General features: G+C 38.2%; 1 protein-coding gene across 7 annotated transcripts in view; it reads left to right on the top strand.

Annotated features, from left to right (window-relative positions):
• The first annotated feature begins 7812 nt into the window (after positions 1–7812).
• Positions 7813–17298, top strand: part of ptprfa (protein tyrosine phosphatase receptor type Fa) — a 234625-nt gene continuing 225139 nt past the window's right edge. For all 7 annotated transcript variants that reach the window (XM_034147181.1, XM_034147179.1, XM_034147182.1 and 4 more), the window contains exon 1: positions 7813–8027. The gene's annotated coding sequence lies outside the window, so the exon portion shown is untranslated. The remainder of the gene's footprint in view (positions 8028–17298) is intronic.

The following is a 17298-nucleotide window of genomic DNA, read 5'->3' as shown; positions in this document are numbered from 1 at the left end:
TTTCTTTGTAGTGTATCCTTGCCCTTGGTTCCACCATGCACTGCTTTCCACGACAGCATTGTTGATCACCCAAGTCACTCTCAGGTTCTGTGGAATAGTGGTGAAGTGTAGAGGCGTAGTTGCTATGCACAGTTATTGCAGGCAGATTACATTTTGAAGACATTTAATTGAACGTAATTTAGTCGCAGAATCGTCTTATACCAATGTTGTTATTAGTGGTAGGAGTATATCAACAATAATCCCCAGCTTGGAGGTGTTCTGTAAAATAAAACTAGACTGTCAAAATGGATTATTCAAACGCAACAAGTGGTATGTCTTTCAGTTTATTGCTGTGAGACAATGAAATATAATCCAGAAAGTTTGGCTTTGGTTGTTGACCCAAGACTTGCACCGGTTTATATTACCATGACACAGGATTATACATTTTCCAGCAACTATCATGACGGAATATTTTTTAAAGATCCCTTTTAGGGGGTTATTTGGACTTTCACAATGCAGAGACATGCCTTAAAGACCAAACAGAGTTTTCTTCCTGCTATGTTTCACTGACATTTTTTACAGTTATTGTCAGAAACAAAGTTCACTATTTTGCCCTTTGGTTTTTACTTGACTACAGCCCACAGCGTCACTTAAACCTCAATCAAAGGCACAGAAAAATGTGTAAAAGCGGAATAGTGATTTTATATAAATAGTATGTATAGAACTAGAAACAAGCAATGTTTTTGGGGAAGTGTGAATGGACAAATGGTCAAGTCTCCCTGGAGTAAACAGCAGAGCATTGTGTGGAAGGGAACCTTTAGAAAGACCTTTAATTATCTTCCGATGAACACAGGCTGTATTTGTAATTAGAAAGAAAGTGTTAATGCGTTCTATGGACGGTAATGGCAGCTGGTGCATCACCCTTTCCTAGAAACGAGTCTGTGCCTTAACTCATCTTCCAAGGAAACCAGGCCATACTGATTACTATATTAGTATGCTGAATGGCTTAAATATCTAAACAGATGAATGAAGGATCTTTATAGGCAAAGGGAGAAGATTTTGACAATACAAGTAGTATTGATCAATCATGTTGAACATGCTTTGATTGAATGCAATTTAAGATGCAGCTAATTGTGCTGGCACAGAAAGATCACATCAGATTGAGGCTTGATGCTGATTGGCTGATGCTTGCCATGATGGTTAAGGGAACACGTCTTTGAAGAGACATTCTGGTTGAAGATTTCAGATAAGAACTTTACAAAATGTATGGCCATATAAAGTTTAAATGTTGCTATACTATTAGGGGAATACAGGAATTACATTCTTCACCTAACTTGGTTTTATGCTAAAGCTGATTTTTGAGCAGACAAGTGTTTGATTTGTCTTTTTTTTCAGGAAGTGGATTGCACAAAGTGTGTGATTGAGGAATTGGTCTCGCTGCAGGAGAGTGGCAGGTTACAAACTGAAACTGAACACTGACAAATACAAAATCTCATTCAATGTTGGTGTTTGGCCTTGCTGCTTACGTGCAGAGGTTTCTCCAAATTCTCTGAATCTTTTGATGACATTATGGACTGTCGATGATGAAATCCCTAAATACCTTGCAATTGTATGTTGATTAAACATTGTTCTTAAACTGATGGACAATTTGCTAAAGCGGTTGTTCACAGAGTGGTGAACCTCGCCCCATCCTTGCTTGTGAACGACTGAGCCTTTCGGGGATGCTTCTTTTATACCCAGGCATGACAGTTACCTTTTTCCAATTAACCTGTTCAGCTGTGGAATATTCTAAATATGTGTTTTTGAGCTTTCCCAGTCTTCTGTTGCCCTTGATCAAACTTGTTTGGAATGTGTTGCAGACATCAAGTTCAAAATCAGTGAATACATGCCAAAAAACATAAAGTTTATCACTTTGAATATTACATTCTTGAACAAATACAGACAGTGGATACATACAGGTCCTGTAAGCAAATAGTGCCTCTGTGCTGTAGTATCCATTCAACAGGCTCTATTAAGTACTGCCATGCCACCATGACAACAAGCCAACAATAGAAAGCATTAGTGGTGAATGTAAGGCACATAGAGTACCTCTTCTGTGGCAACCCTGAAAGACAGGATGGGTAAAACACATTAGAAGGGGCTGGTTGCTGGTGACCTCATTTCTAAGAGCTTTTATTTTCTTTGGATTGTACTGTATAACAGAAGGTCACCCTGTCCTCTCCATAGAACTACACTGAATCATGTTCAATTAAAACAACATCCTTCAAGAGTTTTGCACATATTGCTTCAGAACACTCCTCTAAAAAGAAGCTATCAATCAGGCTGGTGCTTCAAGTTGTTATGAACTCAAATTGACACTCGGAGTGCAGCTGACACTATTCACAATTCCTATACATATTTGCTCTCTATTGTACATCTGTGGGTGCTATAGAAGAAGATAAAAGTTGTCAAAAGAATTACAAAAGAAACTCCCTCTGGAGGGAACACAGGGATTTTAGCCTTTGTAGATAATTGACATGCACAAAAACCTATATAACACAATACAGAACAAAAACAGCATAGCAGGGCCTCTTTAAAATAATGGATAGGACATTGTGTCAAAGCACAATGTTACTTTATCTTTCTTACTTTTTCTTTATCTTACTTTCTTGGTGCAACAGTCCCACCATGCAGTGGAGTGAAATATAGCTTGTCATCAAATGTTTAATAAAATGTAAAAAGCCACACGTTTAATCTGTAGACTGAAACTGGTGAAAGTACTTTTTTTAAACACAGACAATGTTGATACAGAATCCTGCTGTACACAGTGTATACACTTACTGATACGTCTGTAATTAGATCAAACCATCCTGTCTGATGGATCAGCCTAACCAAGGTTGTTGCTAGTTCCATTTCTTTTTGGTATGAAGGGATCATTTTGAATGATAGACTCACTGAACCTTATATTTTCATATGTTTGAAGAACTCCAGAGGCTTATTGTCCCACTTCCATGCACATTCATCTGTGTTTAATGTGCAAATGAAATACTCTCAAAATACCAGTGTAGGTGGAATGGAGTGTATTACCATATTTGTATACACTACATACAATTATTCAAGAGGTGCTGGAATATATGTACAGCATAACAAATGTATAATATCAAGATTTCCTTTTTGAAGATTACTGTTATCTTCAGTAGCGGTATACTGTACCCAGACACCCCTGAAATACAGGGAATTATAAGAAACAAGAACAGCCAGGGTTTCAAAGTGTTAAACATAATTAATCAAATGAAAAACAGACATTGGAACATAGAACTCTATCCCAGCAATAAATCAAGAACAACACACAAACATATATTTTAAAACTCATTTAGAAACATGGTAAATGAAGAATCAGCTCCGTCTACACTAAAACAATGTATGGCACTGTGCAGCCTCTGTATACTGTATTCATATTTCTATTTACCTTTTAAACAAACTGAAAACAGTTTTTGTATTTTATAGATGCGTTATAGACAATATTTTATTAATCAACCCAGGAAATATTGTGGGGTTAGCCCTTTAATTAAAGTACAGACTGCTACTTTCACTTCTTGAATGCACACAAAGATCTTTACACTTTTTTTAAATGTACTTCCTGCGGAGTTTCATTATGAACATTTTGCCGAAAAGCAGCGTTATCACATGAATCACAGTTTCAGTTTCAGAGAGCGTAAATGATTCAGAGTGTCTGTGTGTTCTTGACGTTCAGTTATAAGTTTCCTATGCGCAGCCCGCCCCTAAAGGGGGGGTCAGAGCTCTTTGCTGCAGTAAAAAAAAGGACACCGCAGCAAGACTCTCTAACCAATTATTTGAGAATCAGTTCACGTCCAGTATTATTGCATTTGGCCCCGACACATTTTGTTTCCGAGTCTATATTTCAGGAGGTTATTAGCAGCCAGCTCACATCACTAATCACAGATGCCAAGCGGCTCTTTGTAACCGAATGAAGGGGAAAGGAATTACAGCCTGCTTCCTCTACCAGGTGGCCGCTCACTTTTAGGGGGAACTACAGCTTGTTTGATGTGTCTTTTGACCCTGTGATATTGCAGGAGTTCATTTTCCTGAAATGATAAATCTTTATGAGAAACATGAGCAGGCAGGCTTTTGAAAAAGTGCTCTGTGATGTTAAGTTGTAATGGATACCCCTGTCGGAGCGGCGGAGGGAGAGAGAGATGTTCTTTGTTGCAGATTGATATAAAGTCACTGACTCACTTGTTTGTATTTAACTAAATCCTGTTGTGGTAGAATCCCTCTGTTATAAGAGGAAAGTTCAAGCTTATGAATTACATGACATGTTATTGAGCTTTTATCCAAAGTGACTTACATACACTGCAACACCGTAAACATGGGGGAGCAATTTAGGATTAGGTTTCCTGCCAAAGAACACGTTGACGTGTTGACTGCAGGGTGTGGGATCAAACTACTGACCCTCTGAGAGATAAACACCTTACCCCCTGAGCCATAGCCTACTATTGTTCTTATTGTTAAACTTATAGGGTCAGGGCAAGGGTTTGACATTCTTTACTTTTTGCCGAAGGTTCAGCTCCATAGATTGGGGTAGGGGGAATGAGAGGTGACATTACACATTTTAGATAGCCACCGTCTGTATCACTAGGGGCAACACATCTTAGTTGCAGAAGAAGCCCGGATGACGCTGAAATGCAGTAAGCAAGGTTACATGTCACAGGCTGGTACATTGTTTAACACTAAGCTTATGGTTTTATCCAAAGATAACCAATAAGCAGTGGTGGAAAGTAATTAAGTACATTTCTTCAAGTGTTGTTAAGTACAATGTTTCAAGGTACTTGCAATTTACCTGAGTCTTTTTTTTATTATTAAATGTTACTTTATACTCCACTACAACTTTAGTTACTTAATAGACTCAGATTATTTGCTAATACAAAATATAATCAACTAATAAATACACACTGACATATATGTATCTATAAGTTAAGATATCCAGCGGCTGTATATAAAGTAATAAAAGTGAGCTCCGCCTTAATCAGCAGTGATAGACTCATCTATGCATCAGTAGTTAGAATTGTATATGATTCTGAATGGTTCATTACACATAAGTAGTACTTTAACTTTAGTACTCATAGTATATTCTGACGCGAATACTTTTATTTTATTTTTTAATAGTGGTACTATTACACATTTTTTAAATCTCAGTACTTCTTCCACCACTGCTGAAGTGGAATATAGCATACACATAAACATTCAGATAGGCAAGACACCTGCAGGTACATTAACCAGAGGTTCATGGAGAAGTACCAGAGTGTGGGGATACTCTGTTACAACAAGTACAATTCCTGCATTCAAAATGTGACTCAAGTAAAGAACAAAGTATTAGCATCCAAATATACTAAAAGTAGTCATTGTGCAGATTGGTGCATTTCAGAATAATATATATGATATGTTTTATAATGATTGATCATGAAAGTGTTCTCAAAGCTGGTAAAGGTGCAGCTAGTTTGAATGACTTTGTATACTGCAGGGTAGCTTGTGAATTTACTCCAGGTGGAATTAAAGTTAAGTGTTGATTATATTTCACATCATTAATCCCAATCTGTGCAGTAACTAAAGGTATTAAATACATGTAGTGGAGTAAAAGTACACCATTTACCTCTGAACTGTAGTGGGGTAGAAGTACAGAGTAACATAACATGGAAATACTAAGTATCTCAAAATGTTACTTAAGTACAGTAATTGAGTAAATGTACTTAGTTACTTCCCACCTCTGATATTAACTTCAAATAAGCCAAACCATTATTAAGTGCTGTTATTTTCACAAGAGCTAAACCTATTAATACAACACATACTTGTAGAGTGAAGTGGCTCATGCCCCGTTTGACCTCATTGCTGAAATTCTTTTCAACTAAATCAATATGACTGCCACTGATATTGTTTTGAGAAATCCTTATCTTATCTTATAGAATATGAATAGTTGATAAACATTAATAAAAAAACATTACCATCGATAACACAATGCTACATAGCAAATAACTGATATCAGCCCATTAGCTATCATCTCTTACAAAGTCTGACACTCAATGATTAATAACATACAACCTATTGACTTAGGACATGACTCACTTAGTTCTTAGCTGCAGTTCACACAATATGTCATTGTTTCACAACATTTACACACAATTCATTCATCATTTATAAGATCATATATATTGTATGAAGTCAGTCTGAACATGCATTAACCAAGATATTTCACAAACACAAGTCTACTTCCATGGCGATCAGATAGTTTTCATGTTAATCTTTTATAGTGTTCCCTTTGTCAAGATTCCATCTCACATTTGTGGTTAAGACATGTGGTAGGAAATTATTTTAGTATTGTCCATATATCTGGATCTCCGCGTCTCACATTCCAAGTTAATGGAAGTAATTATAGCTCATTTATTTTGTAAGCTGTGGACATTTAATTGTCAGGAAAATATGTGTGCATACTGTGCCCCTTTTGTTCTTTGCTTTCCAGCTCTGCTCTTGTGAGAAAACCCCCCTGACTCCAGACTCTGTGTATTTTCTTTTTCCTTTGGGATTTGACATTGTACATGTTGCTGCATTTGTGGATCAAAGGTTGTGAGAGTCATTAAAAAACACAGGGTGTGAAGTGTAAAAAAGGTTTGAGGAGTTCATAAATTGCTAAGTAAATATTGTAATTTGGCATGCTATCCTGAAAATGTCAGACAAGAGTATGTGCTGAATTTGATGTTGAACTTAGATCTTAACTTGTAGATTTAGCATTTATATCTCAGGACTTTTTCATTTTTTAAATCATTATTCTGTTTTGTCCTTAAAGGGGGCCTATTATGCTAAAACATTTTTAATTTTTTTTATTGTATTGTCTTTTATAGGTTTTTTTTATGTAAATGATGTGTAAAGGCAAAAAGATCATGCCAGACATAAACACTCCCCCCTTGCTGAAATGCCTCGATTGGAAAGTTAATGGCTTACAGTATTCATTTTCCTAGCAACATTTTTCCAGTCCATAAAGTAAAAAGTCCTGGCAGTACAGAATGAGGTCAGGGTTGGATGTCAGATAGAAGCCAGTAGGCATGACATGTCATTTCAAAACATAAGACACTCCCAATGTTATCAAAAAAGAAAATAAACATTCATTCAAAAACATCAGAATTGCGACTTTGTTAGCTTTGTCAGTTGGAAGGACCAATCTTTTGTTCCCAAGTGAATAGAAGATGCATTTTGAATTCACTTCCGCTCTCATTCTCACCTCCTAATGACTTCTTATTCGTGGCAGTAGTGACCAAGGACTATGGGTAAGAAAGTAAAACAATTGAATGGGAATTGAGAGTGCTGAAAAACATGTTGTTTTTTCAAACTGAGGTGTGTTTTCATGCCGCAAAAACACTTTTTTAAATATTTAAGTTCATAGATTGTAGAATTTGTTGCATCTTATTCCTCAACATTTTTTTTTTTAGAGAATTTGAGAAATTGAGTAGCTCTTAACAAAGTAACAAACTGTCATTTCGGATTTTTGAACCTCACCTCTATGAAGCAGCTTTGTTTGGTGTCCTGTTGGTGCCAAAGGCTTTTTGTGCTAACAGCTCTAAAAGCCCATTGAGACCCATTCAAGGCTCCTAAACAAACAAACCCCCCAACCCCTGCTCTCCTCCTGTGCTGTCTCCAGGTGAGGCATGAGGAGGAGTCCTACCTGCACTGGGTGGACCCTCAGCACAGTTTCCCACCCCCCCGCCTCCTCTGAAACCCAACACCTGTGACATCATGCAGCAGCCTCTCTGCTCACACACTGCAGGCTGTTCACTCAGAGATCAGCGGCTCTGGAGGAGCTGATCAATCACGCTGCTGCACATCTGAAGCCTCCACCTGTGGCTGACCCCCGTGTCCGCACACCCCCCCCCAGCCTCAGCGCTGCATCGGCTTGGATAGTTTCATGGGATTTGAAAATTGTTACTTCTGAGGAACAACGCTGAAGTCTGCCAGCACTAATTCTCCTCAGGATTTTTTTTTTACCATGGAGCTTGACACAGGTAAGCACTTGCCTTTCAGCAACGTGTGAAGTCTTCAATTTGCCTTCTGGGAGCTTTTCTTTATCATAACTTTCATAGTGGCTCTAAAGCGTCTATTCAAGGCTTCTCTGAATATCATCACAGTTAAATGGTAGGATTCATGGTTTGCACTTAACAACAAAAGACTCTGATGAGTTATCCTCTGCAGTTGGCGGTCTGTGCACTTACACACATGGAAAGCAGGCAAGAGAGACAAAGACAGAAGAAGAACAAGCAAGACAGAGAACACTGACTGCACTCTGCCTGCAGCAGTCCAGTGTGCAGAGACATAAAGAGATCTACATTTCAAAAAAGCTTCCACTATAAGACTTCAACTCAAAAAGATTTTCAAGAATACCTTTTTGTTTGTAGAGTAATTTACCCAAAAAGAAATGTTAAAGTGCTTAAAGGAAATTAACAAATCCACAAATACTTCAGATGCACATTTCCTAAAACCTATATGAACAAAAATGAAGAAGCCATAGTTCAAGTAACTTTACTGAATGTAAAAAGAGCCTTTTAAATCTGTAAACTCTGCCAGTCTGGTTGAACTCATCCATGATTTAGTCAAACTTCAGTCCAAGGTGACTTCTTCAAATGTTGTGTTTTATCTCAACAAAGATTTTCAGTTTACCGTGATATTAAACTCAAGCATCATTTGTTGCTTAAAGAGGACATATTGTGCTCATTTCCAGGTTCAGACTTGTATTGTAGGCCTCTATTGTAACATGTTTCCATGCTTTAATGTTCAAAAAGCTCTTTCATGAGAAACTGTATCGGCACAGTCGGTTTAAACAGCAACAGATCTCTACTTATACATTAGGAAAGAATGCATTATTACACTGCTAACTGTACACTGGGCTCTATTATGTCATTTCAGGGTTCATACTTGTATGTGTCTCTACTGGGACATGTCTCCATGCTTTAATGTTCAAAAAGCTCTTTATTTCTCTCATACTGTCTGTGCTGCAGCACCTCTTTTCACCCTCTGTCTGAAACCAGAGCCCCGTCTGCTCATAAGCTCTATTAGACTTTGAGTCATGTCGGGAATATTTGTTCTTTGTCAGTTAGTCAGTAAGCCAGCAGGTTAACACAGTTAATACAAGACAGCACATTAGGCCATCCTCACTGAAAACAACTATTCTCAGTGTGGAGCCGGTAACACACAAGCAGAGGAAAGTTCTTTAAAGTTAATTGGTTCAACAGAGCTAGTAGCCCCCCAATGTTTGTACTCTCCACAGTTTAGGAAATTGACTTCACCTCTGTAAGAGAATCCAGTAATGTGAATTGATTAAGGTCCACTTTTTCACTCCTAAAAAAGCTATTAAAAAAGTTATTACACTGTTGTCCGGAATGGGATATGACCCAAAGAAAATGTTGATTTCAACTTTTTATATCGTCATTTGATTTGCTCTTAATTGATTTAGCCAATAACAAAAAAGCATTTGACCATTTCCTGCTCCCTTGTCTCAAAGTCAACAGTATTTGGATGATGTTTGTTGTAGGATTAAATAAGGTCAGTGGTTAACAAAAGCTTAAGAGACTTTCATGTTTTGATCTACTACATAATATATGTCAGTAAATACCACACTCATGAATGTTTGAAGCTTCGATGTGTCTTAAAGAAGTGATTAAATAAGCTAAACGTTATAACACTGAACGCTTAGCCATGTGACTGTGATGTAGATTGTTATAGCTTTACATTACTGTAGCTTTTTACTTCTGGCAATTGCATTAAAGGTGAGGTAGGTAAGTTTGAGAAACCGGCTCGAGATACACTTTTTGTTATATTCCCTGGAATGCTCTTAACATCCCGATAGCAATGAATATCTTAAGTGCTTTGACAAAAAATCCATAAAAAAATGTCATCTGTGGAAGCCGTAGCGCTGTAAAAAGCACGACCAATCATTTTAGCCGGCCCGGCTAAAATAACTGGATGGCCTACCTGCCCGTCAGCTTTCCATCTGTGCACAAACTTATCTCGTGCCCTCATTGGTCATGTGCGCGTTCGTGTGTGTTGGAGGAGGGGCTCTATAAGGAAGTGGCAGATTTTCTCCGGTTGTGTATTTTCAAATTCTAGCGATCTCGAGCCGGTTTCTCAAACTTACCTACCCTACCTTTAAGCTTCAAACATCTTAAAGTAATGTTGATATGGGAAGATTATCTTGCTATTTTCTCCAATATTCCGAAAGCCAATGGAAACATCCCAAGGCTTTTTCTCGAGGGAGCCCTTGCGATGCTAAATTGGGGCTGCCTTAAAAATACGTCCTCGCTGCACCGCTCTATTTGGTCGAGGTATTTATGGGGGTCAATCAAGGTACTTTAACATTGTTGCAGTTTAACAACCAACGACAGGAATGGCAGTACCTCTGCAGTGTTGGTTTTAGCTCCCTTCAGGACTTCTTATCAACATGTACATCTTGTTTGATTGACATTTGAATTAAGGGAAGATATACAATATCTTTGGACAGAATGAAGGTCAACTGTACTCGCCACATCAATGGTGCTGATGCAACTTTCCTATTTATGTTTGGTATTTCCGTGTTGGATGGAAGAAAGTTTAACAATGAATGAAAAACTTTTGGGATGTACATCATTACCTAGTGTTGGCATACCCTCAGTGGTAGTGATTTAAAGGAAGAGAAAGCATTGAAATGAACATGAAGAGCAATGGAAGAGGCTGCACAGTAAACTCCCCCCGCCCCCTGGGTACAGGTCATCACCTCATCTATGCTTTCTATAGCAATCACATGTTGCTTTTGACCCAGCATTGAAAGCTTACCAAAAGTACACCCCCCCCCCGTCTTCATCCTGCTCTGCCGCTTGCCGCCTCATAATGGAATCTGAGAGGACTCTGCTCACGGCAGGTTAATTGCTTCAGAGAATCCTGCACTAATGGAGCTAATCCTGTCTTTGTGTGGTTTGCACTCCAGATTTGAGTTTGTTTGCGGATATTGTGTGACGTCGCATGTATTAATTGATTAGCGCAGTGTGCTCTTGTCTGCCTGGTGAATACTTCACAAGGAGTTTAGAGAGCTGTCGTGTTTACACAGAGACAACTTCTTCAGACGTACGCATGGAAAATATATGCCAACACTCAGACGTCCTGAGTGGAGAGGAAGCAGACGTTGCCATTGATACTGTTAATTCAGTTGCCTTATGGAAACACCATTCAACTTCCTTAAGTCCATTCCCTCTTAAACAAGCTTCAGAAGCAGAATACATCGAATGTAATATCATTCGATTTTTCTGTTTCAGTTCATAAGGGTGTCAAAAAAGACTGGGGTCTATGTGGAATGTCCCTGTAATTCCACTCTTTGTGCAACATTTAGAACTGAATTACATGACATTACATGTTTCTTGTTAGACGCTTTTATCCATAGCGACTTACACACTCAATACTGTGGGCAATCCCCACAGGAGCAATTTGGGGTGAAGTGTCTTACGACAACGACATGCTGACTGCAGTGGGGTTTGAACCTGTGACCCCCTGACCCCAACACCAAGGCTCTTTCCACTGCGCCACACGCCTCCCAATTGAATTGTTTCTTATTTGTTTTTTGTTTGCTTACTTATTAACTCATGTTCTTTAGGTGCGTTGTGAATAAACTCTTGGCTACAGTAAGCGACATATAGCTTTTCATGAATAGAATATGGAAATATTCCTTTTATTTTATCATCCTCAGATAATCCTTTTTCTGCAGTTAAGCAGCCTTTACAGGCTCCATGCTGACTCTGCTCAGAGTCTACAGCTCATCATGCAGCCTCTCTTATTCAGCAGCTGCATCGGAAATCCTTAAGGGATTGTTCTGGGTTTTGTAAAGCCAACATGATTCATAATGGATTTGGAAACATCTTCTGTACCTTTGTCTTTTTTAGCGTTATGTCACTCAACTCGGATTAATACCGTTTCTTGAACACAACTTAACCAAGTCATTCTATGTGTCCTGGCTCAAATTGGATTCCCATGCATATTTCTTCTTAAAAAAACACCAATTACCAGTTGTTTCCTTTGGTGGCACACCAACATAACCACCCAATGCTCTGTCACACAATACATTGCATAAGGACAATTGTATGGCTAGTTCTGTAAAATATGTTTGAAGAGGATAGTGAGTGCTGTACTTGTTCAGTTTTATGTTCCCTCAGCCCTTTCATGACAGTGCATGCAATTTGTCAAGATTGCTAAATGTGCTTCTCCGAATCTATGATCAAAGCCTCTGATTGCTGTGATTTCATTGACATCAATTGATTGTGGTCCAAGATTTCAGCCAAGTATATATATGTTTGGCTCTGACAAGTTACTTCCTGCTAATACATAAGGTTCTTTAACGTAGGTTGTCTTTTCTATTGACATAAAAACAAGATATAGTGTTTATAAGTTAGTTTTAGAGATGTTGATAGGTGGATTTTGATACTAGCTCTGTTTCCAGTCATTATGCTAAGCAAAGATAACTGGCTGCTGTCTATAGCCTTACATTTACTAGCTGTTTACGTTTCCTTACCTAAACCATATTGTATATGTCTTACAACCAGTATATTTCCTTATATCAAACAACCCGCAGTTGCCATGTACAGATATTGTGGAAAGGAAAAATATAGAACGATGCTGAAGCATTAAATAATATATTCTTTTTGTTTCAGTGTTCAGATCCAATATGAGGTTTTAATGGACATTTTGCCATGAATTGTGATGTGAGCAAGCACTACAGCAGGAATGTTGAATGACACAAAGTATTTCTTTTTTAATTGCTCCCTCTGTGTGAAGTCACCAGCAAAGAATGAGTGGTCACACACCTTGGGAGGTAGCTGTGCGACTGACTGTTATTACAGGAGATATGCTCTTAGATAGCAACGCTATGCCTTCCTTTCATTGATCCTGTCTGAATGGGACAGTGAATTGGAAAGCAGTAGAGACCTGGGATTCTTTGACAATGTGTCATCATTCATACATGATGCGGGTATTTATCATCAGGCGGAGCTAAAGGGCCCCTCTCAGTCCGCCTGTCTACATTAGCATGCTGATGGCTGATGCAGAGTGACTCACTGATGCAGGGAGGTATGGACAGACATTTGCCTGGCAGGCTTTACATTTCAATCCTGTAAACCTGGGTTTTTATATCAATCTGTCTCAAAGTTTTAAAAATTGGAAGAAATGTAATTTGTATTAAACTACAAATCTGGTGAGGCCTGGGATCTTAGATCAGTGAGTGGAAATCCTCACCCAGAACTCCAAATGGATTATAACTGTGATCATTGTCACCTCATATTGTACTTTTTGTAAGTTGCGATAAGTCATGAAGGTAACCATGAATAAGTAGAAGCAGTTGGTTGCTTTTACATTTTTCTGGTTATTTTTGTGTATGCCTTTTCCTTTTGTATATTGTATATTTGTATAAAAGATTGTGGTATGTGGCAACATTCAATGTTTTTATAGAATTAGCTGATGAAACAACAATCACTTCAAACCAAAGTATAAAATAAAAGCTTGAGATAAGAGCAGCACAAAAGACAGAGAGGCTAAGAATGAATATATAATATATAGGCTACTATTGTATGCACCAGCGCATATTAATGTATTTGCAAAAATATAACAGAAGTGAAACATGAAATGAAATCTAAATATATACATGATAGACAGCTTATTATAAATCACTTGTCAATTATACATATTCGGACATCATGTGTCAATGTCATTAATGTACATTAATATGTATTTCTCACATTGATATTATCACTTAACAATACAGATTTGCCATGTTTGCCAGAGAAACCAACTGCCATAAGTCCATTATATGACATAATGAATACAGTGAGTGAGTTGAGATTTATACTATCAACTATTAAGCCCACTTTCACTCCTACTGCCTCGGTGCCACAGACAATCAAGGTTAGTGTTTTCATTAGATTATAGACCATCCAAAAATCATGCCAATATGATGCTCTAATTAGGGCTGCACGATATATCGTGTCGTGACGATAATCGCGATATGCGCATGCGCGATATTCACATCGCAGGACGTGCGATTTTTTTATGTTTTTTTTTTTTAGGACGTGCGATATTAAGTACAAATTAACAACACGTCATGTTACAACTCTTTTGCTGCTTGCTACAAAAGGAAAACTCCTCATGTCAGGGGTACTTGAGTGAGTGGCATGCAGGCTCTGCATGCACAGCAAACCACCAATCACAATGAAATCTCCAAAGCAAACGGACCCGGTGATTAAAGGTAAGAACACTGAATAAAGTAGTTTCACGTGTTTCTTCAGGGCAGTTCGGCGCTGCTAACCGAGCTAGCTCAGCTTGTTAGAGATGGGCGAGTCCTGATTCATCCGGATCATTAACCCGGATCCTAGAAATGAGCTGATCATGACGAGTCTCCCCTCTCCATTAACCCGAGTCCTTGAGTCCCACACTTGGTGTGACGTACAAATTAAAACTATAAATTGCGTCACTCGCTACTCTCTTTATAACATGTAAAATCACATTACAACGTACCCCAGTCCATCTACCTACCCTTTAGCAAGTATACAGGATAGCTGCCTGCCAGAAGTGATCGTTTGGCTCAGGGGAGGGGACGCGGATCAGTGAAACTTCCTGCAGACTCGTGGGGACTCAGAGGAGCCGACGGCTCCAACAGCAGACTCGCAGATTCGCAGATTCGCAGATTCGCAAATCCTGACTCGCTGCAACACACAGCGGATCAGACTCGTGCGGACTCGGAGCCGTAACCGTATAGCAGCAGATCCAGAGATCCAGCAGACTCGTCGTCATGCACGAGTCCACAGCAGACTCGGATTCGCAAATCCTGACTCACTGTGCAAAACACAGCAGAGCAGACTCGTGCGGACTCAGAGCCGTAGCCATATAGCAGCAGATCCAGAGATCCAGCAGACTCGTCCTCATGCACGAGTCAACAGCAGACTCAGATTTGCCAAATCGCAAAATAACCCTTTTTTTTGTGATCAACATTTTTTATTAAAGCAAAATACACTGTGTAGCGGAGGTTAATATAACGTCAGTTTAATAGATAGATAGATAGTACTTTATTGATCCCAAATTGGGAAATTGTTGTTGTTACAGCAGCATAAGGCATTTTACAATAAAACAAAACTACAAAATATACAAGAATAGAAATAAAAATAAAATAAAATATAAAATATAAAATATACATGTCGAAATAGAAAATATACATGCAGATATTATATATATATATATATATATACAAATATATATATATATATTCAAAATATATGGAATAATAATATGCTCGTGAAATGCAACAACTTTTCGGTTTCACCGATAGGATTTCTACGGTCTTGGTCATGCTGACTCAAATGACTCGTATGATCCGGATCTCTTCAATGACTGACTCAGAAGACCCTGAGTCCGTAAAATGATCCGGATTTGCCATCTCTACAGCTTGTTGCTCTGATAACTTAAGATCCAGACGTCCGTGACTAAAATGGGGCATGAGGGAATGTGACTCTCATGAAGGCGTGTTTATCGTGCGGTCAAAGAGCAGCTGTCCCTCAGGAAGTGTCACCTTAAAAGCTCCACTCTGTCTGTACACAATGTGGTGACATGTGAGGAAACATGTGGGTGGCACATAAATATGCAAATGTGACAAAATGTGTTTTGCTGCCAGGAAGTCTGCCATCGAGATGTCAGCTATTTTTAAAATCAACAATAGCAAATGGAGAGAAAATACTCTAATGCAGTAATGGTGGATTCACTGACGTGTCATTTTCTATAATATACTGAATTGTTGTCTCATTACACCATAATTATAGAACATAGCGATCTGTAATTAACACTGCCAAATATAATCATTGGCTTTTCTGCTCAAGGAACATTTTGATTTGACCCTTTTACACAATAATACCAGCCTATCATGATGTCAGAGCAAAGGCTTTCACCTGGCTTCATTTCATTTCATTTTTAACAGCCGCATGTCATCTCTAGAAAATACATTGACGTTGAGATGGAGATAATGCTGATGGCTGTAGTTGATTTTTGAATGTGTTGTCTAATGGTAGGACCTCTACAAAGGGTGTAAACAAAATAGATATGTACAGCAGATTGACACTAGACTGCAGGGTTTATATCTGATGTGGCATTAACAATTATATAGTTAAAAGTCCAAGGTCATTTTGGGATTTTTCAATGTTGAACAAAGCTTGTTGATTGAGATTAAAAGATCATTAACATTGAGAGGTATTTCATGCTTTAGTTCTTCTGTGCATATTATACTGTAGAACAACAAATGATTGTCAGTCAACACATTGCTCATGAGCGTATTCACTTTTTGTGACTGTTCAGATACATTCATTACAAAGGTTTCTCCATTGTTTTTGATTAATTCATTTTATTCAACGATGGTGAAAGAATTAGAGACCTTATTACCAGAAGTGAATTTGTCTTCGGGCAGAGATTATACGGGGTTTTATTTGGGGTTCAGCAACCAAACCAAAACCAGGACCATGTAATGATTTATTTACTTGATGGTCCAACGGTTAAGAGAATAGCCTTTTTTTTAATAAAGTGTTACATCATAAAACTGTATATACTGTATACTAAAACATAATAAAGACATTGATAAAGCATATACTAGTTCTTGATCACATAACCACTTTAACAATGTTATCCCTTTTGGCATACACTGAGATAAACAAAGCATTTCTTCTCAGGAGACTTTTGTGGGCCTTGGGCTAGAAAGGTTTTTGTTTTTGTTGCTATAGAGACATATAGCATTTTAATGTGATGTGTAATATCATTACTGGATTTGGTCATTAAAACTGAAATATGTGTCTCGAAGTCAGACATTTTAAGGCCTAATGTGCACTAAAAACTGGTTCTTTGTTTGCCTCTCTGGGTCCACACAGTTTGTTGTAATGGGCCCTAGTAATGTTGGATCAATAGGCTACATTCCAAAGCAATTGTCATGCTCATGAGCCATCATTTTAAAAGATAAGTCCTTAGCATATATCTACATAAAACCCTTGTGATCTATCAATAGATACTTAATTCAGTCCACTCTGTGCCACAATGTTCCATACGAAGGTTTAAGTGTAACAAAATAAACTCTTGGAAAACAGTGGTTTGACAAATGATCTTAACTCAAAGTAAATGTCCAGAACCTTCAATAACATGGCAACGTTTGATCAGCAAAAAAGCATATTTCATGGAATTTACTCCGTAGAAAAAAGGTTGTAAATGGACCTTTGGTGAAGATAGTCCGTTGAGTGGTTA

This window comes from Trematomus bernacchii, unplaced genomic scaffold (genome assembly GCF_902827165.1).
Source record: "Trematomus bernacchii unplaced genomic scaffold, fTreBer1.1, whole genome shotgun sequence".
Taxonomy (NCBI): domain Eukaryota; kingdom Metazoa; phylum Chordata; class Actinopteri; order Perciformes; family Nototheniidae; genus Trematomus; species Trematomus bernacchii.
This window is presented reverse-complemented; position numbering and strand designations above follow the sequence as displayed.